The following is a 14,628-nucleotide window of genomic DNA, read 5'->3' on the forward strand; positions in this document are numbered from 1 at the left end:
TAAGCTATTCTTAGCATATAAACTTTAGGAAATTTCTCCTACTACTCTTCTCCATTTAATGTATTATATGTTGTTTTCAAGACACAGTCTGCCTGCAGTGCAGGAGATCCAGATTCGATTCCTGGGAGGGAAAGATCCCCTGGAGAAGGAAATGGGCACCCACTCCAGTATTCTTGCCTGAAGAATCCCATGGACAGAGGAGCCTGGCGGGCTACAGTCCATGGGGGTTGCAAGAGTTGGACACGACCGAGCAACTAACAACTATCATCATGTTGTTTTCAAACACATAAGTGGAGACATCACAAAATGAACATAACCTATGGCAAATTTGTTTCTGCACAAATCTGTGTTTTTTTCTAGCTACCAAAAACCTCAGAGACCAAGCGGGGAAAGGAATTGTTTGAATGGCAGATAGTGCATAAGACTTAGATTTGGTTACAGTATAAGTTTAGCATAATACATTATAAGGTGATGGCCTGGATGATCTTCAGAGGTTGATGAATTTCGGTGAATAAGTTAACTTTGAGGTTTTTTTTTTTTTTTTTTTTTTCTGATTTAAGGAATGTTGCTCACCATACCTCTCCCTTCCTCCTCTGTATTTTTAGATTAATACACTTACTAGGGAAGCAAAATACAGCGGGATTACATACCTGCATCCAGTAAGAAGTCTGACTCTCCTGAGACCACCATGCGCTGATGGCTGTCTGGCTAGTCCCAGATGTCCCAGCCTTCAGAGACGAGGCATCTGACGGGAGAGTGAGGAACTCAGCTGACAGCCAGAACAGACCCTCCAGCTGCGTGGCCCTGCATGAACCGTGTCCAGCAGCGAGATCCATTCCAAAGGAGGCCCGAACTCTTCTGGGTCAGAGAGGGGTGGTCCCCACCGTGCCCTGCCTGTGAGGACCCACAAAATTGTGAGCATTAGAAAACGACTGTTGTTTACATAGATTTTCACTGGTGTACAGTTGCTTTACAATGTCATGTTAGTTTCTATTGTACAGCAAAGTGAATCAGTTATATGCATACATATGTCCCCTCACCTTTGGGCTGCTGTCCCATTTAGGCTCCACAGAGCACTGAGTAGGTTTCCCTGTGCTACATTAGTTATCTATTTTATACACAGTAGTGTATATATATCAACCCCAATCTCCCAACCCATCCCACCACCTCCCCTTCCCCCTTGGCGTCCCCACATCTCTTCTCTATGTCTGTGTCTCTATTTTTGCCTTGTAAATATAGTCATCTATACCATTAGAAAATGATGATTGTTTTTAAAAAATGCTCTAGAGGAACAGAAACTAGAAGGAGAGGCACACACACACACACACAAAAAAAAAAAAAAAAAAAAAAGAGAGAAGGCTGAAAAGTAAAGAATAATTGTATCAGTTCTCCAACTGTGATTGCTGGTACACTTAGTCCAACTTTTTCATTTTTCCAACTTTTATCATTCATTTAGTCATTCAAGAAAAAACATATTGAGCCTGCTGCAAGCCAGGCAGTATACTTTGTGCTGGGGATCCCAAAAAGCTGAATAAAATAGCTCTGTCCTCAGGGGAATGGCTAGTTTAAAGAGGATGTCAAGCTATTACCCCATACAATGGGATACAAGGCTGCTTTAGAGAAGGAACTGATTGCCCTGAAGATGCAGAGGTTTCCTAGTTTTAATATTCAGAGAGCACTGCAGAGAAGGTTCTGCTTGAGATAAGCCTCAAAAGAATGAGTAGAGGTTTACCAGATGGCCAAGGTGGGACAGGGCAAATTCTATCACTACAAAGAACAGTGAATTCATTTTTGGGACAGTAGCTTCAGCTGCTCCTGTGGTCTCGATTTTTCCTTGTGTCTCCTGGGCAAAGCATTGATTGCATAACCAGAGTATTACTTTCAGATGAGTATTTGGTTTTATCTGCATGATAAGTATGACTGGAAAAAACAGGTCATGGGGTGTATGGCCTTACTCAACCTAGGCTTGTCAAACAAGTGCCCTACATAAGCTAAACTTACTCAACACAGGGGACAAGGCCTTAGCCCTCCCTTCCCCCTACACCCCCACTCCCAATGTAACCTGTGTTATTGGTTTGTTTGTTTTTTTTCCAAGTGTGCTGTCTATTCAAATCTGACTCTTCAGACAAGTTCCCTGGCCCCTACCTCCTTCCAGTTTGCTGTCTTAATCCCTTTTGATAGAAAAGTTCTAGAAGTCTTTCAGGGTGAATGCCATGCTATGAGAATAAAAATTGATTTGTCTCCAGAAAAGGGCAATAGATTCATATGAGAAACATTTCATGTCCTAAAAATCCATGAGCTTTGTTTCTAGGAGACAAACTTGGTGAAAAAGACATCTTCAGACTTTTCCCTACTGCCAAGTTTAATGAAACTCCTTTTTCTGCAGTGTTTCTAACATCAACTTTGTTTCAGGAGGCCGTTGTCAAAAAGGCTAGGAGAAACTGAGGGGGACATGGTGAACCACTGCAAGAAAATGGTTCTAACTTCAATAAGGCAACTTGGCCAAGGATTCCGTTTTAAGTGTATAAAATTAAATGGAAGTGCAGAGAATAAACGTCTTAAAACATCCCAAGATAACACACAAGGGAAACAAGTGGAAATAGTGAAATTTGGAAATGCTGGGGGAAAAGAGCGTTGGCATGATTAAGAACAAACAACTGAAAGCATCCACTGTGAGTGTTTTTAAAAATCTCTCTGCCTTGTTCTAAGTGGATTTGGCAGTGAATTATTTCCTGGGTAAGTATAGAGGGGAGGAGCTCTCTTATGAGACCAGTTAAGTACAGACCACATACTGTTACAGTCTTTGGAGCTAGGAGCAGCTGGCATCTGCTTTAGGAAACCAGCAGCCTCAACAAGGCACTTCCAGAAGAGAACGGCTGCTCTACCTTCGCTTGGAGGTGATCAGAGGAAGCACTGGTGGGCTGAGAAAGATTTGAGATTTCCTATCATACTTAGACAAATGGAACTAGAAGTAAATAAACCATTAAATGGCAGAGGAAAGTGATGGCCCCAAGAAGGCAAAAGGAAACCCCTTGACTCTTCTAGAACTGCAGACTTTTCCTAGAACTTGTCTGAGAAAATGCTTCAATATTTGGGACAGTGACTTGTCCAGTGAGCATTCATTGCCCTGATGGTATGGTAAACTAACGACTTTTTCATTTTTTTAGAGCATCATTTCAGCTAAATTTGCATTCTCATCTCAACAGACTCACTTGGCAGAAGGAAACCTAGATGGTGTGAGAAGAGAAAGAAGGTGGGAGAACGGTTCAGAAGGAGTAGGGAAGGAAGAAAGCTGGAACAGACATGGGGTAGTTTATTACAATATGACTCCCAGTATTGTCTAATGCCCCCACTTACTCCAAAATCTGGATTATAATGTTCTGAAGTCGGGAATGAGAGAAGTCAAGTTGTTCCATATGAAATCAGGTATAATAGTAATTCTCAACTTTTTTGTTCACACATGCCACTGAGAATATGATGATAAGGGTAGACTCTACATCCAGAAAAAAATGTACCTGTTACACACAAAATCCTCTTTTATAAGACCAACAAGTTGTAATACTCAGGATAGAATCCAATTACTCACAACACACACATACAATATATAATCCTGTTTACTTGACCATTGTGGACTCTTTCTTGCATCTGACCTAGTTTCATTCTACAGTTTGTCTTTCTCCATTTTTTTGTCCTTTTAACTTAAGAAAAGATCATTATAGAACTCCTTGTGTAACTTTTTCAAATATGCTTGCAAAAGGCTATGAAATTTTATCATGATCATTCTTGCTTTGAGATTTCTCTAATCTTTCCTTACAGATTGTTCCTTACAAAGCGTGCTTTCAATATCTAGTTTCAAGGTCTAGTTCTCCCTTCTGCATTAGTTACTCAGCTATATAATTACATTTTCTGAGCCTCCCTTGCAGCTATGTATGCCCATGGGACTAAGCTTTAAGCCAATGATATGTAAGCACTGTGCTATGTGGATTTCTGAAAAAATCTCCCTTCTACTCCTCCACCCTACCGTCTAGAATGAAGACACAATAGCTGGAGATAAATAGACATCCTGGGCCATGAGCTTGAGGGGTGATGGATAAGACTGGTTTGTGGACTCCCTTATCAGAAGATAAATTTCATGAGAACAGGAACCTTGTTTTTCTTGGTCAAAGCAACCTAAACCTGAACCTAAAAAGTGTGGCTTATAGTAAGAGCTCGGGAGCGTGCATGCTGTCTCTTCAGTTGTATCCCACTCTGTGGGACCATATGGACTGTAGCCTGCCAGGCTCCTCTGTCCATGGGATTCTCCAGGCAAGAATACTGGAGCGGGTTGTCATGCCCTCCTCCAGGGGATCTTCCTGACCCAGGGATTGAACCTGCATCTCCTGCATTGGCAGGCAGGTTTTCACCTCTAGCGCCACCTGGGAAGCCCAAGAGTTCAGATGCTGTGCTTAATTGCTCAGTCATGCCTGGCTCTGCCACTCCATGGACTATAGCTTGCCAGGCTCTTCTGTCCATGAGGATTCTCCAGGCAAGAATACTGGAATGGGTTCTTTGCCCCACCCCAGGGATCAAGCCTAGGTCTCCCACATTGCAGGCAGATTCTTTACCTTCGGAGTCATCAGGGTATTGAACAGCCATTAAATGAATAAGTTGAATTAATGAATGTGTTTACTCCAGATCCGTGTAAAACAGGGAATGTTCATACATCAGTTGGCATATGCAAATATCAGGTTCTATCACAGAATCAGCCTCTAGCTTAATTCAAACGTCATTACTGCTCTGCTTCCCTTTTCTCTCCCAGATTTGCCACAGTCATAACAGGATAAGGTTTTTTCTCACTGCCCTCCAATGTTCTTCTAAAACAAAATATTTTCAAATCTATTAATACTTTCATAATGGTGCTTCTGAATAATTTTTCTGCTTAGCAAGTTTAAAATTCTTTAATTTTCAAGGTCATGCCTATCTATTTTTGTATGTGCCTGATGTTAAATGCAGGCAGTGTTTTGAAACTTAATCTTAGGCATTGTCCCAAGTCTAGAAGAATCATCCAAAATGGTAGCTAATGACATTCCTAGGACTTCAGACAGTATTATTATTGTCATGGAATGTAGTCACTAGGTCCTAAGGATTTAACGAGAAGTTGTTCACTGAAACTGAACTTCCTTGAATCCTTTCCCATTCTACCATGGTTTCCCACATTTCAATATATTGCCTGTTTTTGTATCCAAACCTTACTTATATCTTTTAAACAATTAAATATTAATCATCTTTGCTTCCTTGATTTTTGAGGTGACCTTTCCATCCTGGTATCCTTTTAACAAAGGAGACTACTCCCTCTGGGTTTTTTTCCTTTCCTTTTGGTCTTATGTGCGATGAAAGGGTTTGTAACAGTTCACATTTTTGGCAATTACATGTAATTCCTTAATTTTTTAAAAAACTCTTCCCCCTTGAACGTTGTTGCTATTTCTTTTTACTATTTGGACGAACAAATGTTCCCATCATTCACTTTTGTGACATACCTGTTTTATACCCTAAGTCCTTGGTTTTTTGCTCAAATTTATTTTCAACTTTTCTGATTTTGAGGGAAGCTATCATTTTCTTTTTATTAGGTATATCAAGCTTTTCTAGTGTTTAAACTTCTTTACACATTATCCTCACTTTCCTGGAGTAGCTTTCCAAACAGAAGCCTATTATAACAGAGAAAAATAGAGGGCATCAGATGAGCTCTTCTTAAACATCTTCTCTATCAGAAATGTCTCTATTCTGACAGACCCAGAACAGGCATCTGTCACCCAGGTCCTGTTTCCTTCCTTGCTTTTCTCTCAATCCAAAGCTAATCTATGTCTGCCCTGGAGGACATCCACTTCTGCCTTCTTGAGGACCTTGCTCTGTCAATTTTCCCATCTCCTCTAACCTCAAACTTGTTTTTTCTCCATCGGCTCATACCCTTTAACATATAAATATACTCACATTTTTTTTTCATCTTAAAAAATTATTAACTGCACATTTCCTTCTAATGACTGGCACACCTCTCTTCTCAGTCAAATGTTTGGGAAGAAAATCCTTGTCTCCACTTTATCACCGCCTATTTCTTTCTTTTACTCACTGCTTGCCTTCCAGTTTGCACCCATCCTCAGTTACCCATGTACCACGGTCAGTGGTACTTGTAACTTTCCTGCCCTCTGGACAACACTGGACTCTGTTTGGGGAATTACAAATTAGAGCTTCTACTGTCCAGGTACTGTGCTAGGTGCTCTGTTCCAGAAAAGAGCAGATGTGATTTCTACCCTCATGGAACTCAGCTGATCAGCCACTTCTGGTTAATACACAGGTCCCTTGATTTCCACTTCTCCCTTTGGCAGGTTTACTTGAACGCCATTTAAATTTCCCTATTTGTGAAGTTCCCTCTCTTCCTCCCTTCATCCCTTTCCTTATTATACATGTCTTCTCGAGGCAATTACCTCTACACCCATGGCTTCAACTACTTTGTACGTACTCCAATGACAATTTTAATATTGTTCTCATTTAACAGTTTTAGTTTACATAGGACATGTCATTTACTAAAACCATAGATTCCAATTTGCTCCATGAAAAATATCATAGTCTTAACTGTCAGCACAGCGTTAGGGGATTTCCCCAACTACATTTTAAAATTGATTTAGTATGTGTTATTTTCAAAAACATAAGATGGGATATCACAAAATGGACTTGGCCTACAGAAGTTTACATCTAACTTTCAACTGGAGAGCTCTAATTCCATGCTCTCATTAACAGAGCCCCAAATGATCTTCCTCCTCAAACCTCTTCCTCTTTCTGCACTGTCTAGGAAAAAGTCACTGTGCTCTCCCTAGTTCCCTCAGTCAGAACCCTAGCAGCCATTTTTGCCTCTCTTTTCCCCCTCTTGCTCCGTATCTAGTCACCAAATGACCTCAAATCCTTTCCCACCACACCAGTCTCTGCCACTGCCTTCAGTTTAAACTCTCACTCCTCTCTTAGATGAATAAAAAGTCTCTTCATTGCTCTTGTTTCTTTCATCAATCCTCCTTATTGTCCATAGTGTCCTCACTAGAAACCACCTGATTGTGACTCCTTAACGTCACAACATTCAAAGGCTTTCATGTTTCTGGGGGGAAAAAAAATCAAGCTCTTTACCCCAGAACCTACTTTGGGGTTAGACAGATCTAGGTTTGAATTTCAGGTTCAAGTACTTGGCAGCAGTGTGAGTGACCTCAGACAACTGGACTTTCTAACCTTTGTTTTCTCCTGTGCCTGACGGAGCTCATCGAGGGCAGGGCTATTGCAGGAACACAGTGCCTAGAAAGTAGGAGGGACTAACCAATGTTGAACGAAGGGAAAGAATTTTAAAATCCACTTCAAAAAATTGTTCTCCCTTAGAGAAAATCCTATGCCACTTCCAATCAAATTTGACTTCTACCTTTCTTTTCTGATAATCACAATAAGGTGCCTTTGGGGATCCAAACAATCGGAGACCAAATCCTGGCCATACCCCTGAGCAATCATGTGACCTTGGGAACCTGTCTTTACCATCACCTTCATTAAATCAAAACCGTGGTACTTCACTTTGCGACTCTTCAGTTTTGTATGAGAAAATCGTGCTTTATGCTTTATGTGACCGGTGAAAGTAGGGAAACCTGGAGACTCGTGCCGTGGAAGAGAGAAACAGCGAGAAAATCGAGTGGCTGAATCCCAGCATTTCAGAGTTGGGAGGGAGGCGTTCGGTCCCTAATTTACCGAGGAGGAAGCGGAGGGGTGACGTGTCCTCGAGTCTCATTCAAGACACGGACACAGCTCTTTATTGAGGACCCGGGGGGTTGCTATGGTTAAACTGAAGGCGGAAACTAACACTCCTTCGAAGTCAATTTGAGAGGAACATTTAGTTACAAAAAACTGTCAACAATTCGGGTGTAACTAAGTCCGTTGAGGAATGCATCAAATGAGTCAGCTGTCAGACCCGGTGAAACCGAGTTGCTTAACGGAACTGACTCTTGACTAACAAGCCTTCTATAGAGTCCACTGACTCTCTAGTTTCGATTCACAAACTCCCGCAATGCTTCCCGAAGGACACGGAAAGCCCCGAGTGCCGCACGAGGAATGGAAACAGGAGTCCCGGGCGCGCCACTCGAGGGGCGGGGCAGTCGCGGGGTGGGGGCGGGGCATTGTGAGTCACGTGCCTGCTCTCTGAGGCGGGCGCGGGGAGGAACCTCTGTGTGTGATTGGTCCGTCGTAACCAGGTGACCGAAGGACGCGTTCTGGTTGGCAAGGGCCAGCCAGGCGAGCGGCTTTCAGTCTGGAGGCGGCGGCGGAAGGAGGAGGAGCTCCGACCGCGCTCTCTCCCGGCAGTGGCTGTGCGTCTCAGCGCTTGTCGGGTCCCCACCCCTTTTAAATAAGCCCGGCTGGTCGCAGCCTTCACTGACTAGCTGACTCCGGGGAGGCGGCGGCGGCGAGACAGCGGGGGTGCGGCCGGGCCGGAGCCCTGCTCCGGCCCCGGCGGCGTGGCGGACAGGAGAGAGGCAGGCGAGGCCGCGTCTACCTGTGCGGCGCAGCCCCGGCATAGCCCGGGTCTGCCGGTGCCCGCCGCGCCATTGTTGGGGGAGGGGGCGGTCTCTGAGCTTGGCGGAGTCCGGGGCCGAGCGGAGGCGACGGCGGCGAGGAGCGGAGGCGCCCCATGGGGCACACGCTGACCTGTTGCGTGTCCCCCAATGCCAGCCCCAAGTTGGGCCGGCGCGCGGGGCCGGCGGAGCCAGACTCCGAGTCTGAGGTCTACGAGGCGGCGGCCGGAGACCCGGTGGCCGTAGCACCGGCGCCGGCTGCCGTGGAAGCCACCGAGTTGGATTTCCGAGCGGGTGAAGGCCACCACCTGCAGCGACCGGGAGATGCCCGAAGGTAAGGAAGCGGCCGGCGCGCCTCGCCCCTTGCTCGGGCTTACCTCTGGCCTCCGCCGACCCCCAGGTCCCCCGGGAGGAAGCCGCCGCCTAGGGCTCCTTCCTGCCTGGAGTTGGCTCTCTCGGGGCTGGGCACCAAGGACGGAGGCTGGCCCTGCCTGGCGTCCCCACCCCTTATTCTTTCTCCGTCGCGTCCGGCCAGTCTTTCTCCCTCTTCTCTCCCCGAACGCCCAATTCTTCCCCATTCCCTTTTCGCAACCCGACCCAAGACCCTCAAGTCTGTGGCTCCTGTTCGTGATTCTATTTAACATCTTGTGGGACTTTGTAAAGACTTTCTGATGTATTCTCTCTTTTCTCAATGAAAACTTAAATACTCCCAACTTCGGCGATATCCATCCCATCTTCCAATCCTTACCTGTTCAGATGGTACCTAAGAGAAGGAACGAGGTAAGGATCTAGATACACTTCCACTCGTTAGGATAGTTGATACCCGGGACAATTAAGACAGATTTTAGGGTTTGTTATTTAAAATCAAAACTGCTATCGACAGAGTTAGTGTGGCGTTAAGTAATATTCTGTCTAGAGTTGTCCTGATTGAAGCGACCTTATTCTAACTATAATTTGAAAACGATAAGAAAGAAAAAGGTTAGAGGGGGTCTTAAAATAACTGAACGGTGTGAAACGTTACTGCAACGGCTGCAGGGAATAGTTTTGTTGTTGTTGTTGTTGTTTTTACCCAAAGACGATCCCACGGAGCTCAGATTAAGATTCCCACTTTGACACAAAAATGTCTTCAGCTCCCCAGCTTTAACCAACTTCACTTGCATGTTGCCTCTTCTAAGGGAGGATTGGGGGTGGTTCCTGAGACTGTTGGTCAAAAGTTTCAAAGGAGAAAAGAGAAATTCAGACTGTAATTTGTAATGCAAAGATTTGGCAGTTGAGATGGCAGATCCTGCAGGAAAGTTGTCTCCATGGCTACCTCTCCTTCCAACCCCCTCCTGCCCGTGGAATCCTAGTCAACTTTTATAAAGTTCAGGGAAAATTCTGAAGACGAAGTGGCTGGGGGTGGGGGTGGGTTGTCATGGAGAAGAGGAGAGAGAGGAGAGGAAATGTTTGATTTTTTTTTTTTTTTCCTCTAGAATTTTGAGACTGGACGGCTCTAGGTTCTAAAAAAAAAAAGATTCTGGATAACACTGTGGCTCATTAATCAAGACTGTGTTCTTTAAAGTAGAAAACATTGTGCCATGAAGATGTTAAAGCCCCACTGGCCCACTTGTTTCATTTAAATGCCAGAGAGTATTTCTTTATTTCATAGAGGATATGTCTTATAGCTCTTCTATTTAAATTTTATTTGGGTTTACTTAATTTCTTTCAAAGTTAGAATAGGTAAGCCTGTGAACTCACCCATATGATGGACATGGCTTTGTAAGTGGAAAGTACTCCCTTTTCAGAATACTCAGATACTGTGAAAGCACAAATTAATGTAAATTAATTGTAGCTTTAAAAACAAAGCTTGTGCATACCTGTGAAAACTGCTCAGCTTGTTGCTATAAGGTAAGCCTCTAAGTGATTTTAAAAAACAGTAGTAGGCTAGTGTAGGGAGACCAAAATTGGACTTCTGTATGATTCTTTTACGATTTACAACATATTTTCGGGTGTATTTCACCTGACCCTTCCATCTATAAATAAGGCCTGTGAATATTCTCCCTGTGATGCCAATGAAGAAGCCAAGACTTAGAGCTCTGAAATAACTGTGTAACATAGCTACTGAACAGAAGAGACAGACTTGAGAATGGTAGATACACCAAATTCAGTTGTTGGGTGCTTAAAAAAAAGTTTGGAATGCACCTTTTATTTTATAATTTATCCATAAGATAGGCCTAACTCAACTTCAGTTTGGTTATTTCCATTTAAGTTTATTGTTCACAACTCAGAAGCAACACATACCTCTGCATTCTGTGTCTGTACATTTCTTACAATGGATAGGAATAAAAGAAGTCGTGAAATAGCCTCAATTTACCAGTCAGGTAAACATGTTGGTATATTTTAAAGAGTTTGTTCTGCTGACTCGAATTGAAGCCGAGAATGCCCTGGACAGAGGGACATTAAGAGAAACCGGTAAGGGGGCAGGTAAGGTACGAAGCATTTAGTGAGGGGGAGTGCTGAGCCGGGAACTAGAAAAAGAGGGTTCATGAGCACAGAATTTACCTTTTTATGTTTGACATGATTGTGAAAATTTTACTTAAATTTGTCTCTCTTTTTTGGCATTCAATAAAGTGATGAGAGAAACCTCAATTTCAGCATTTGCCTATTATTAAGTTTCCATAGATACGAGGTCAGAACACGAATGTAAAGTGCAAGCACATTGGAAGTTTGCTCTTAATGTTTTTATTTCAGACAATTTTATATCAGTTTCCCTGGAAACTGAGAAATACCTCCATTGATATAAAACATTTTGGCTTTTCTGCAGTGAAGAATTATTTGGTTACTTAGACAAAACCAAACATAAATGATGCTGTGTGTTTTTCTTCAGAAACCTTTGAGAAGAACATGATTTCTTCAAGCTGTTTCAGTTAACTCCTACGAACCTAGTATAAATATCAGATAGACTCAAAAGAATTTTGTGGCTATCTTGCCTTTAACAGTGTATCTAATGTAACTGATGTTACTGTCAATAATAGAAAATAAGATGCTAAGGTCCTATTATCTGATTTTATTATTATGCATCAGCTTTTCAAACAGCCTTTATATTCTCCTCTTAGGAACTTTGCTCATTCTCTGGTGCAAGCTGCTCTCTCAAGTGATTCCTTCCTTCCATCCTCCAAGGAGCGGGTAGGGAAGGAATTGACAACGTAATGGGGGAAAACCTCTGAGCAACAGGTTTTTCCTCCTTTCAGTAGCTATTATAAACACTTTTTTTTTTTTTTTTACTTTTTTGATACCAGTAAACATTTGAGGTAAAAGATTTGCAAAATACTAAAAAGTCATTCACTCATACTCAGAATATCCAGAATTTTCATTAATATTTTGGTGTTGGTTCTTCCTGAACCTTTTGTATACGAATAAACAGAATGTTGTGTTTATTGTATGAGATCGTTCTTTGTGTGCCACATTGTAACTTTCTCTTGTAAAGTGAAGACGGGAAGCTCCTGGAACCGTGCTGACACCTGAAGCGTGCCCCAGGATGTATTTCCACGCAGCTGCATGTAGCTGTGCAGTCTGCTTTTTACCACCTGTTTAATGGTTGGAGCATCATTCATTTATCCACCCTTTATGGTTGTCTTTTATAATCTCATTATATTGCTTTAATCTGGGCACAGACATAAAAAGTGATGTATCGTACTTCCCTGCAGAATTCTGGTCTTGTGGCTTTGTCTTTCGACTTAATTAAATTCATAGGGTGAGTCATTTTGTAGTTAAGGTATTTTAACATTAAATGTTCTGTCCCCAAATTAAAGTTACCATTGATTTGTCACTGAACAGTAGATTTCCTCTCTTAGGTTTTTGTGGGTCTTGGTAACCTGTCGGTGTCTTTGAGTCTGAGTAACTAAACTACCGCTCGAAGAGATCTGAAATTAATGCTGGTCTTGGGTGACAGACCCATCAAAGGACAGCATTAGAAGAAATCTTAGATGATGAAGGAAAATTGGGAGAAGCATAAATGATTTGGGGTACACTGAAATGGATGATTATTGGGCACGATTTAGGGGCAGGACAAACAGAGGTTATACTGACAAAACCCAAACCCTAACTCTGGTCTTTACTTCCTAGAGGTCCCTGGGGCCTGTTGACACAGGAATAATGTCAAGTAGCGAAACACTGAGAAGAAAGAAAAGGATGGTCATGGACTGGGGAGGGGGCAGTGTTACTGGGGGTGGTCTCCTTAAGTGACAGTGAGCATCCTAGGAGTGAAGGGGAGCCCTGTGAGGTCCTCAGAAGGAAATATGCTCGGTGTAGGCAGAGGACAGAAAGAGGGTGGCTGCAGCTGAGTGAAAGAATGCCAGGAGGAATATCAGGGGGTTAAGGCCTTGTGTCTAGTAGACCTTGACAAGAAAAAATACGGATTTTAGTCTAATTGTAATGGGAAACCATTGAAAGGTTATATGCAAGGGAATGGTGATAATTCTTAAAGAAGGGGAAGGAGACGTGGGGAGAGGGGAGGGAGATCAGACGAGCTACTCGCTACTCTCACGTGGGCAGGGGTAGAATGAAGCAGGGAGACAAGCTAGGAAGCTGGTGTAGTCACTCAGCTGAGAGCCAACAGTGGTTTGAACAAAAAAGCAACATTAAGAAGGGCCTAAAATAGGCTGACTTGAAGAAACTGAGTGAATCTAAAAGTAGGCTAACAGCAATATGAATGGGATAAGTCACAGAAAAAGAAATGCGGATGGCTTTTAAGTGTATCCTCACACATAAGAGAAGTGAAAATACAACTACTGTAGCTTGTGTTGGGAGAAAATTCAGAAACTTGGCACTGCATTCTTCGGTGATACTGAGGAAAGTTACATTCATATATTGCTGGTAAAAATGGGAGATTGGTCAACCCTTGAAGGGGAAGTTGGCACAGTCTCACTTAATCCAGAGATCCTACTAAAGGAATTTATTCTGAAGGTATAGGCTGCATATGTTGCATTATCTTCAGTAGCAAAATACTGGAAATAATTCAGATGTCCAGTAAGGGACTGGTAAACTAGCACATCCAGACACTGAAGAATTAGGGAGCTGTGAAGGAGCTCTCTCCACTGTTAATGACTTCATCTGCAGGGGATGTTAACCTGAAAAAAAATGGGGAGAAAATATACACCAATCTCCAGGACAGAAGCAGGAGAAATGATATGTATTTGCTTATTAAAGAAGAAAAAGGAAGAACACTAGGAGAAATGCTTGCCCTTGGGTACTCTTATCCTCTTTCCTTTAGTGGGTGGCCTGACTCAATGACATGAGTTTGCACAAACAGAATCGTGTAGGACTGGTAAGCCTGGCGTGCTGCAGTCCATGGAGTTGCAAAGTCAGACACAACTTAGTGACTGAACAACAACAAAGCACTATCTACTTAAGATGTTATTTGGCTGAGGGTGATAAGTGGACATCAGTTTTCCTATGAAATGCTAAATGTTCACTTTTGGCTTTTGAGTTAATTTGTGAAAGCTGTGATGTGTCATTTATTATGCTTTATATAGTATATCCCCTCATGGATTGCAGCCTTGTCATGGTGAAGGGGCTTGTGTAACTCTGTGAAGCTATAGTGTATGGATTGCTCTTGAATTTCATTTGATTCTTATCGTGTTCTGAGTTAGGCAGTGTAGGGATTCTTCTCTGAGGTATAGAATTGTCCAAGGTTTTACTCATTTTTAAAACCTTGATAGATCAGGACTGTAAATTCCATGTACATGACATATAGGGATAAAATTTATTGATGTCATTTTGTGCTCTGCTTTGAAATACTCCCTTTTTTCTCGCCCCTTTTAGAAAAATTGTTTATTTTTAGGGTATTAAAGCAATAAAACTTGAAGAGTTAAAACAGTAACATTGTATGATGTGAAATGAAATCACCATAGCTTGCAACCCAGAAAGGTTCCTAAAAGTCCAAGAAGCCCGAGCTATGTACTCCTTAGAAATACATAAATCCAGGTATACTTACCTGTCTATCATCTCTTGGTCATCATCATTACAGCATTTGATTGAGGATTAAGGTAAGGCAGGACTGAGAACCAAGTTAGAGGCAAGT

The 14,628-nt window shown here is 42.6% G+C and overlaps 1 pseudogene; it reads left to right on the top strand.

Annotated features, from left to right (window-relative positions):
- The first annotated feature begins 8,308 nt into the window (after window positions 1-8,308).
- LOC122710064 overlaps window positions 8,309-14,628 on the top strand; it is a 37,226-nt pseudogene continuing 30,906 nt past the window's right edge.

This window comes from Cervus elaphus, chromosome 16 (assembly GCF_910594005.1).
Source record: "Cervus elaphus chromosome 16, mCerEla1.1, whole genome shotgun sequence".
Classification (NCBI taxonomy): domain Eukaryota; kingdom Metazoa; phylum Chordata; class Mammalia; order Artiodactyla; family Cervidae; genus Cervus; species Cervus elaphus.